The sequence below is a fragment of the Maniola jurtina genome, chromosome 27, assembly GCF_905333055.1.
Source record: "Maniola jurtina chromosome 27, ilManJurt1.1, whole genome shotgun sequence".
Taxonomy (NCBI): domain Eukaryota; kingdom Metazoa; phylum Arthropoda; class Insecta; order Lepidoptera; family Nymphalidae; genus Maniola; species Maniola jurtina.
Window position 1 is genome coordinate 788,530 of NC_060055.1, and position 8,608 is coordinate 797,137.

General features: G+C 37.6%; 1 long non-coding RNA gene across 1 annotated transcript in view; it reads right to left on the bottom strand.

The window, feature by feature from the left end:
* Window positions 1-3,758, bottom strand: part of LOC123879064 — a 69,340-nt gene extending 65,582 nt beyond the window's left edge. The window contains exon 1 of the long non-coding RNA XR_006798938.1: window positions 3,519-3,758. This is a non-coding gene — a long non-coding RNA (uncharacterized LOC123879064). The remainder of the gene's footprint in view (window positions 1-3,518) is intronic.
* Between the last annotated feature and the right edge of the window lie 4,850 nt (window positions 3,759-8,608).

The window sequence follows — 8,608 nt, forward strand, 5'->3', positions numbered from 1 at the left end:
TTTAACCGACTTTCAAAAAGGGAGTTGTGTTTTTCTATCTATGTACACCGAAATCTCCGAGATTTCTGAACCGATTTGCGTATTTTTTTTTTTATCGATAGAGGAACTTTGTGACATTGTTTCATACAAAATTTGGATTCCAACTCCTCAATCCTGATGCTGCAGGGGATCTGACCAATCCACGCGGGCGAAGCTGCGGGCTTCAGCTAGTTTATAATATTAGTATATATTTTCTAAACACTCATGTATATGATAAGTCGTGAAATATTGAATCCACAATTTTCATTTTGACATTTTTCGCGCTCCCTCCACCAACCGACATAGTTGAAATGCTTTATTATTTCAAAGTGGGAATGCGAATCATTTTAGAGCTTTTCCGAGCTCACGACTGCGATACGACAACGACTGTTTTAGGGTTCCTTAGTAAATCACATTACGCCACAGTTGAGGAGCTTACCAAAATTAATCCCAATAGATCTTATATGTCTTCTTATATATGTATATAGAATAGATATTATACATGCTGTCAAATACTCTAATTATTATGGTCGGTTCAGCAGTTTCAAACGCCAATGTTAATCGATTATTACAAACTAACAAATCATTCCTCTTTATATTAGTATCTAAGATCAAATAACGTCTACCTACTCTACTTATTAGGAATTTAAACATGGCGTCGTTCATCTCAGCATGTTATGGTTACAATATGGTCACAATGTATCAACAACACTCAATTGAGATCTACGTGACTGTGGGATGACGTCACTGGAATCTAGATATTAATCTATTGACTAACTACTGTCTAACTATGTAATAATTTGTAACGGTGAAGAAAACATCGTGAGGAAACCTGTATGCCTGAGAGTTCTCCATAGACCATAATGTTGTCAAAGGTGTGTGATGTCTGCCAATCCACACTTGGTCAGCATGGCGGACTAGGTACGTCCAAAACCCCTTCCCATTTCGAGAAGAGACCTGGTTCTCAGTAGTGGGCCGGTAATAGGTTGATCAGGATGATGATCAGTGGCGTGCACAGAGTTTAAAGCCAGGGTAAGCATTACGGTATGAACTAATTTTCTGGTAGGTCATAATTGAAAATAAGTGTTGATTTATTACAACTAGGGTAGGCAGTACTTCTATACCTCTATGAGCTGCCACTGATGATGATGATTGGAAAATCCAACCTAACTTCTGTGAGAAAATCTGTAATGGACTTTACCTACGCGAGTTTGGGTATCACACTTAATATTATAAAGGCGAAAGTTTGTATGTGTGTATGTTTGTTACTCCTTCACGCAAAAACTACTGGACGGATTTGGCTGAAATTTGGAATGTAGATAGATAATATCCAGCTTGTCTTAACTGTATATACTATACTAGCTGATGCCCGCGACTTCGTCCGCGTGGATTTAGGTTTTTCAAAATCCCGTGGGAACTCTTTGGTTTTCCGGGATAAAAAGTAGCCTATGTGCTAATCCAGGCTATAATCTATCTCCATTCTAAATTTCAGCTTAATCCGTCCAGTAGTTTTTGCGTGAAGGAGTAACAAACACACACACACACACATACAAATTTTGGTCTTTATAATATTAGTAGTGTGATAGTGTGAAGTGTGATAGTGTGAAGTGTGATAGTGTGAAGTGTGATAGTGTGATACTAAAGATGAGTAGGTAAGATGGTATCTATTAGGCAATTATTCATAGTTAAGATAATAAATAAGAGATACGGGTATTTAACGCGGCAATCGATAAGGGCGAAAAACCATAACCCATAATAGATCATTACTTTACATAAGTCGTTTAATGGAAGGGAGTGGCGTCGGGGTGTGGAAGCTGATAGCACTACGCAGGACTAGACTTTACACCAGCCCGGCTAGCATGGGCAGTAGATAAAAATTATATCCCCCGATTATATCATACTAGCTGATGCCCGCAGCTTCGCCCGCGTGGATTTAGGTTTTTGAGAAATCCCGTGGGAACTCTTTGATTTTCCGGGATAAAAAGTAGCCTATGTGCTAATCCAGGATATTATCAGCTATCTCCATTCCAAATTTCAGCCAAATCCGTCCAGTAGTTTTAGCGTGAAGGAGTAACAAACATACACACACACACACACACACACACACACACACACATACAAACTTTCGCCTTTATAATATTAGTGTGATGATGGATAGTAATTTTTGATTTATCGTGCAAAATGACGAAAAACTACCCGAGTACGGAACCTTCCGTGCGCGAGTCTAACTCGCACTTGGCCGGTTTTCTTTCTTTCTTTCTTTCTTCTTACTAATTAAGTTAAAATCAGAGAAGGTAGGTAAATATAACTAATAGAGATAAGTAATTTATTTACGATTCAATTGTTAACTAGATAGACCGTAAATACTAAATACCTATTTATTTAGTAATTAAACTTTATCTCTATGTAAATTATTAATTACGATCATTGCCTTAGATCAATACTATATAGGATTGCCAGATGCCCCGTATTTTACGAGGTACCCCGTATTTCAGAGTATGATAATACAGAAACCCGTAATTGCGAAAATAAAAACGGGCTAAATAAAGCTCCCGTATTTTGACGTTTTGTCCAGTAGATAGAATATTTACCTTTGCTGAAATGCGTGGACCAATACCGAGCCGAAACCGACGTTTTTCATACATTTGTGTCACAAAATGAAGAGCTTTTAAATGCTGTTTCTTCAAACAATAAGAACTTATCAAAAATATCTATTTATATGTATTAATATCAATTAAAAATCTAAACCCCGTATTTTTGATGCTGGTAACCCTTAAATCAACGTCTCCCGTAAAAAATCTAAAACCCGTATTTTTGACGCTGGTATCCCGTAAATCAAGAAGTAGCAGGGGGCAACCCTAATACTATAAGTAGGTCTAGACTCTAGGTACTTAGTAGGTATTAGGTAAGTCAATGATTAGGATAGATAATTTTGCAGATAGGTAGGGACTAACCTACCTACTAACTTAGCTACCTAAAATCAATATAAAAATAATTAGTTAACTAGGTAGGTACCTATACTAGATAAGGATAATATATTTTAGAATTCTCCTTAATGTTTTCAAAGGTAGGTATGTAAAGTGTCAATACAGTGGCAGACTATGGCCTAAACGCCCTAAGCCCTTCTCATTCTGAGAGGAGACTTGTCCTCAGTAGTGGGTCGGCGATGGTTTGATCGTGACTGGGAGGTCTGGTGGGAGGCTTCGGCCGTGCCTTGTTACAACCCTACTGACAAAGTCGTGCCGCCAAGCGATTTAGCGTTCCCGTACAATGCCATGTAGAAACCAAAAGAGGGTTTAATGAAAACTGCCTTACCCCTTCCAGGTTAGCCCGCTACCATCTTAGATTGCATCATCACTTACCACCAACTGAGATTGCAGTCAAGTGCTAACTTGTATTTGAATAAAAAACACTTAAGAACTTCTTCCATTTTCTATTACCTTATCCACACCCAAAGTTATATCGCAAAAATTAAATTACAAAAATCAATTGTCACTCACCAGTAAATCCACGTTTCCGAACGAAAAAAAAAACACTGAAAAAAAAACAAAACGGCCATGATTGTTCCGAATTTATTTTTATCCCGCCAAAAACCTTGACACTTTAACGGCAGAAATAACGCGAAATTACGACGGAATCACTAAAATAAACATGGAAATAGCAGTAATAATAGTTTTACAGTTAAATTTTAATCGAAATTACAGTTAAAGCGAGCGTTAACTGAAGGACGTGCAGTTCTGAAATCGGTTTGAAATTGACTGAATCTTCTGTGGGAAAGAGTCGGCTGAATTGTCAATGGGTGACAGAAATAGACGAAGGGAGGCAAATGAGTTTTGAGAATAAAGCGCTTGCGGCGCTTTTTAAACGATTTTTACTTTGAGTTTATTAGAGTTTGAATATGCTAATATAATTTTGTAGGCTACAATAATAATAATTAAAGACCTACACTAATGTTGAATGATAAGCAAAAGAAATCTGCTAAATATTGTACACTCATACCATACCATAATTATACGTATTTTGGTTTTTGAAACCTAGTTAAAAAGCGATAGCCATCCTAAATACTATAACATCCTAATTAATACCTATGTAGGTATCACGATAATATGTATTATAAAATATGCGAAAGTGTTTCTGTCTGTCTGTCTGCTTTACACGGCCATCCATTCAACCTAGGTTGTCATAATTTGGTACAGGATCACTTGCATCTTGCATCCCAGGAGCGAAACTAGACTATTTTTTATCTCGAAAATCAAAGAGTCCCCACGCGATTTTTAAAAACTAGTCTAAGGCATCTAGTTTCCTATATTTTAAGGACGATTTAATTTACTTCTAACTAGAGGATGCCCGCGACTTCGTCCGCGTGGATGTAGGTTTTTGAAGATCCCGTGGGAACTGTTTGGTTTCCGGGATAAAAAGTTGTCTTTGTCAATAACATGGACGCAAGCTACCTCGGTACCAAACATACAAATCGGTTGAGCGGATGGTTCTTTAGGAATCCCGTGGGAACTCTTTGATTTTCCGGGATAAAAACAGCCTGTGTCCGTCCCCGGGATATGAGCTAACTCTGTACCTTTCGTCAGAATCGGTTAAACTGTTGGGCCGTGAAAAAGTAGCAGACCGACAGACACACTTTCGCATTTATAATATTAGTATGGAATTATGGATTTGAAATCTATTTTTATTAAAAAGTTTAATTTATACTGAAAAAGGGGCACATTTTTATAAAGCACTGGAAAGCGCTTGAATGTTATGGTAAAGACTAGCGTAAAACCGACCAATGGCGTTCTTTATTCCAACGGCGCGTAGCTAGGGCAGTTGTTCTGAAACTATTACGTAATCAAAAATATTAAGTATTTAATCACTTCGCACTTAAATTGAAATGGAGCGCGTACATTACTCTTACAAATTCAAATATCTTTGTTTAAGTAGATAGGTGTGATTTGTTTTATACACTTTTCAATCTAAGTATTATATCTAACTTCTAAGTAAAAATATACTAATATTTTGGAAGACCGATGTTAAGCCGCTGGATTCAGGCGGCGTAACATTGTGCCGTGTGGAAGTCTGGTGGAAAAAGATAGCACTAGATTAAGACCTGTAGAGTTAGCTGATGCCGTGGATCCTGCCGTTTTTTGAAAATTCCGTAGAAAGTCTTTGATTTTTGGGGACAAAAAGTAGCCTATGAGTTAATCCAGGGTATAATCTATCTCTATTCTAACAGGGTATAATCTATCTCTATTCTAAATTTCAGCCAAATCCGTCCAGTAGTTTTTGCGTGATAAAGTAACAAACATACACACAAACTTTCGCTTGACTAGCTGATGCCCGCAACTTCATCCGCGTGGATTTACATTTTTCAAAATTCCGCAGGAATTCTTTGATTTTCCGGGATGAAAAGTAGCCTACTATGTGTTAATCCAGGATATTATCTATCTCCAATCCGAATTTCAGCCAAATCCGTTCATGCGTGATTGAGTAACAAACATCCAAACATCCATACATCCATATTTATAATATTATTAGGATTACAACAGAATTAGCCACAAAGCCTCTAAGCTCATTTTTTTTTTAAATTTCTAATACAACATTAAATTATTTAACACATCATACAGTTATTCTTTTGATGTTAAAATTTAACCTTCTTGACGTGAGAATTTCTTAAATAAATGAAATGTTTGTCAAGGAATTTTACGCTAAATATTTTACTAAGAGGGGTCTCTCCGTCACTTGCTCCATACAAACGTAGTTCGTCTCTCATTGGAATACTAACCAATCATACTCAATGGAATTTTGTAGAAACGTTTCGGGAACTGATATCTATGCCTGTGGTTTTCCAGATTTCCGTTAAAATATTCGTTTTCAAAGTTACGCGGTCTTAAAAATTCACATACAAATCTTTGAGCTCCTGTAATTTTGAAACTACATATTTTTAGAAAAATCTAAAACTCCACAGGCACAGATATTCGTTTCGAGAATATGTTTGCAAAATTTCATGGACTTTGGTTGCTTAATATTCAAATGAAATTGGGACTACGATTGTATGGAGTAAGTGACGGAGAGAGCCCTGTTAATACTCTTACAAAGACATAATATGGACTGTTGTGAGTAAACTGTGGAATTATTTAACTAAGGTAGCTGTTAGCACTTTTGATGTCGCTGAAAATGAAAATTTTGTATGAAAAATTAATGCACTTATTCTCGGAACATGTATTCAAAATAAGAGTGAATAGCCACCTTCTAGGCAAGCGCGTTCTACCGTAGGCTGCAACATCTCCTGTTTAGTTTGATTGCAGTCAAGGTAAGCCTATATTATTAACTAGAGGATGCCCACGACTTCGTCCGCGTAGATTTAGGTTTTTGAAGATCCCGTGGGAACTGTTTGATTTTCTGGGATAAAAAGTTGCATAACAAGTTGATAAAATGTCAATTACAGGGACGAAAGCTACCTCGGTACCTTTCATGCAAATCGGTTCAGCGGATGGGTCTTTAGGAATCCCGCGGGAACTGTTTGATTTTCCGGGATAGAAAGTAGCCTATGTCCGTCCCCGGGATCTAAGCTAACTCTGTACCAAATTTCGTCAGAATCGGTTAAACTGTTGGGCCGTGAAAAGATAGCAGACAGACAGACAGATACACTTTCGCATTTATAATATTAGTATGGATGTAGAAGGATTGTAAAAATTGTTAGAGGCAATGGCACTGCAGCCATTGTGACCACGGACAACGGAAATCACTTAAATGTTTCTAAAACACGGAAAACTTTTCGTCCGATGAGGCGGTTAAAAGTTTGGAATTTTTTTGTTTCGTTCTAAATTCTAATGTTTTATCATGACTTGCATTAAAAATAAAATTGTCAAAAACATTTTTTTTAGCTTGCTTCGCTTTCTGGTGCACCTTATTCTAGCACCTTAGGAGCCCGCGTCTATCAGTTTTAGGGTTCCATGCCTCCAAAGGAAAAACGGAACCCTTATAGGATCACTTTGTTGTCTGTCTGTCTGTCTGTCCGTCCGTCCGTCGTGCCTGTTAAGAAAACCTATAGGATACTTCCCGTTGACCTAGAATCATGAAATTTGGCAGGCAGGTAGGTCTTATAGCCAGTGACGGATTAAGACTACATGATGCCCTAAGCAATCCATGCCTGTGGGCCCCCCTATCCGTATTTCAATTAGAATCGGTCTTTAAACCTTTACCGCCTAAAAACATTAGCTTTTTGTAAAATTAGATGAGATGAAACGTATTTTAAAAGTGGAGTAGGTGCGGTGCGACAACCAAGCGACAACAATAAAAACCAAAGCATAATTTATTTATCTATTGAAATGCGCCTTGCGGCTTTCGGAGGCATTCGAATTTCGAATGCACAAGCGGGCAGCGAGTGGGCAAGCTGGAGTTGGGTTATGACTCTAGGTCGGACTCTATGTCAACTTAAAACGCGTGAATTTTCAAATTAATCCTAGAAACTTTTTTTGGTGTGGTTTTTGGTGACGTGAGAGTGGTGCCCCCTCAGACGTGATGCCCTAGGCAATTGCTTAATTTGATTAAGGGTTAATCCGTCACTGCTTATAGCACAAGTAAAAGAATAAATATAAAAACCGTGAATTTGTGGTTACATCATTTAAAAAAAAATTAAAATGAGTTTCAGTTTTCAAACTAAGACACCTATACCAAGTGGCCAAGTGGGGTATCATATGAAAGGGCTTTACTTGTACATTCTAAAACAGATTTTTATTTATTTTTAAACATAATATTAGTATAATATGCTTTTTCCAGGAGCATGCTTTTTATAGATGATGTTAACGACCATGTCATGTTTTAAAGATATCCGAATTATAATTGGTACGAGCCATAAATATAGGCACTATAAATAGTTACGTCATAGTCTCACAGGTACATAAAGAGGGGGTCTTTAAATAGGTACAAATGCACATCCATAAGGGCGCATTAGGCCCATGAGGTACAAAACGCGGAGGAACAAAGTGACGCATTAAAAGATCATACTCATTGTGATGAGATCTAGGTCGAGGCGTGCGGTGCAACGCAGAGGCGATAGCGGGCTTTTTGAAGTCTTCACACTAATATTATAAAGGCGAAAGTTTGTATGTGTGTGTGTGTGTGTGTGTGTGTGTATGTTTGTTACTCCTTCACGCAAAAACCACTGGACGGATTTGGCTGAAATTTGGAATGGTGAGAGGTAATATCCTGGATTAGCACACAGGCTACTTTTTATCCCGGAAAATCAAAGAGATCCCACGGGATTTCGAAAAACCTAAATCCACGCGGGCGAAGTCGCGGGCATCGGCTAGTTTTAAATGAAATTAGTGAAATAAATCTAGTCAATCGATAGTTTGTGTGTATGTGTGTGTTTGTTACTCTTTCACGCAAAAACTATTGGACGGATTTGGTTAAAATTTGGATTGGAGATAGATTATACCCTGGATCAATACATAGGCTAATTTTTATCCCGAAAATTCAATAAGTTCCCACGAGATTATTAAAAAACCTTAAGTCTGTACTAAATTTGATTAAAATCGGTTCAGCGGTTGAGCCGTGAAAACGTAGCAGACAGACAGACACACTTTCGCATTTATAA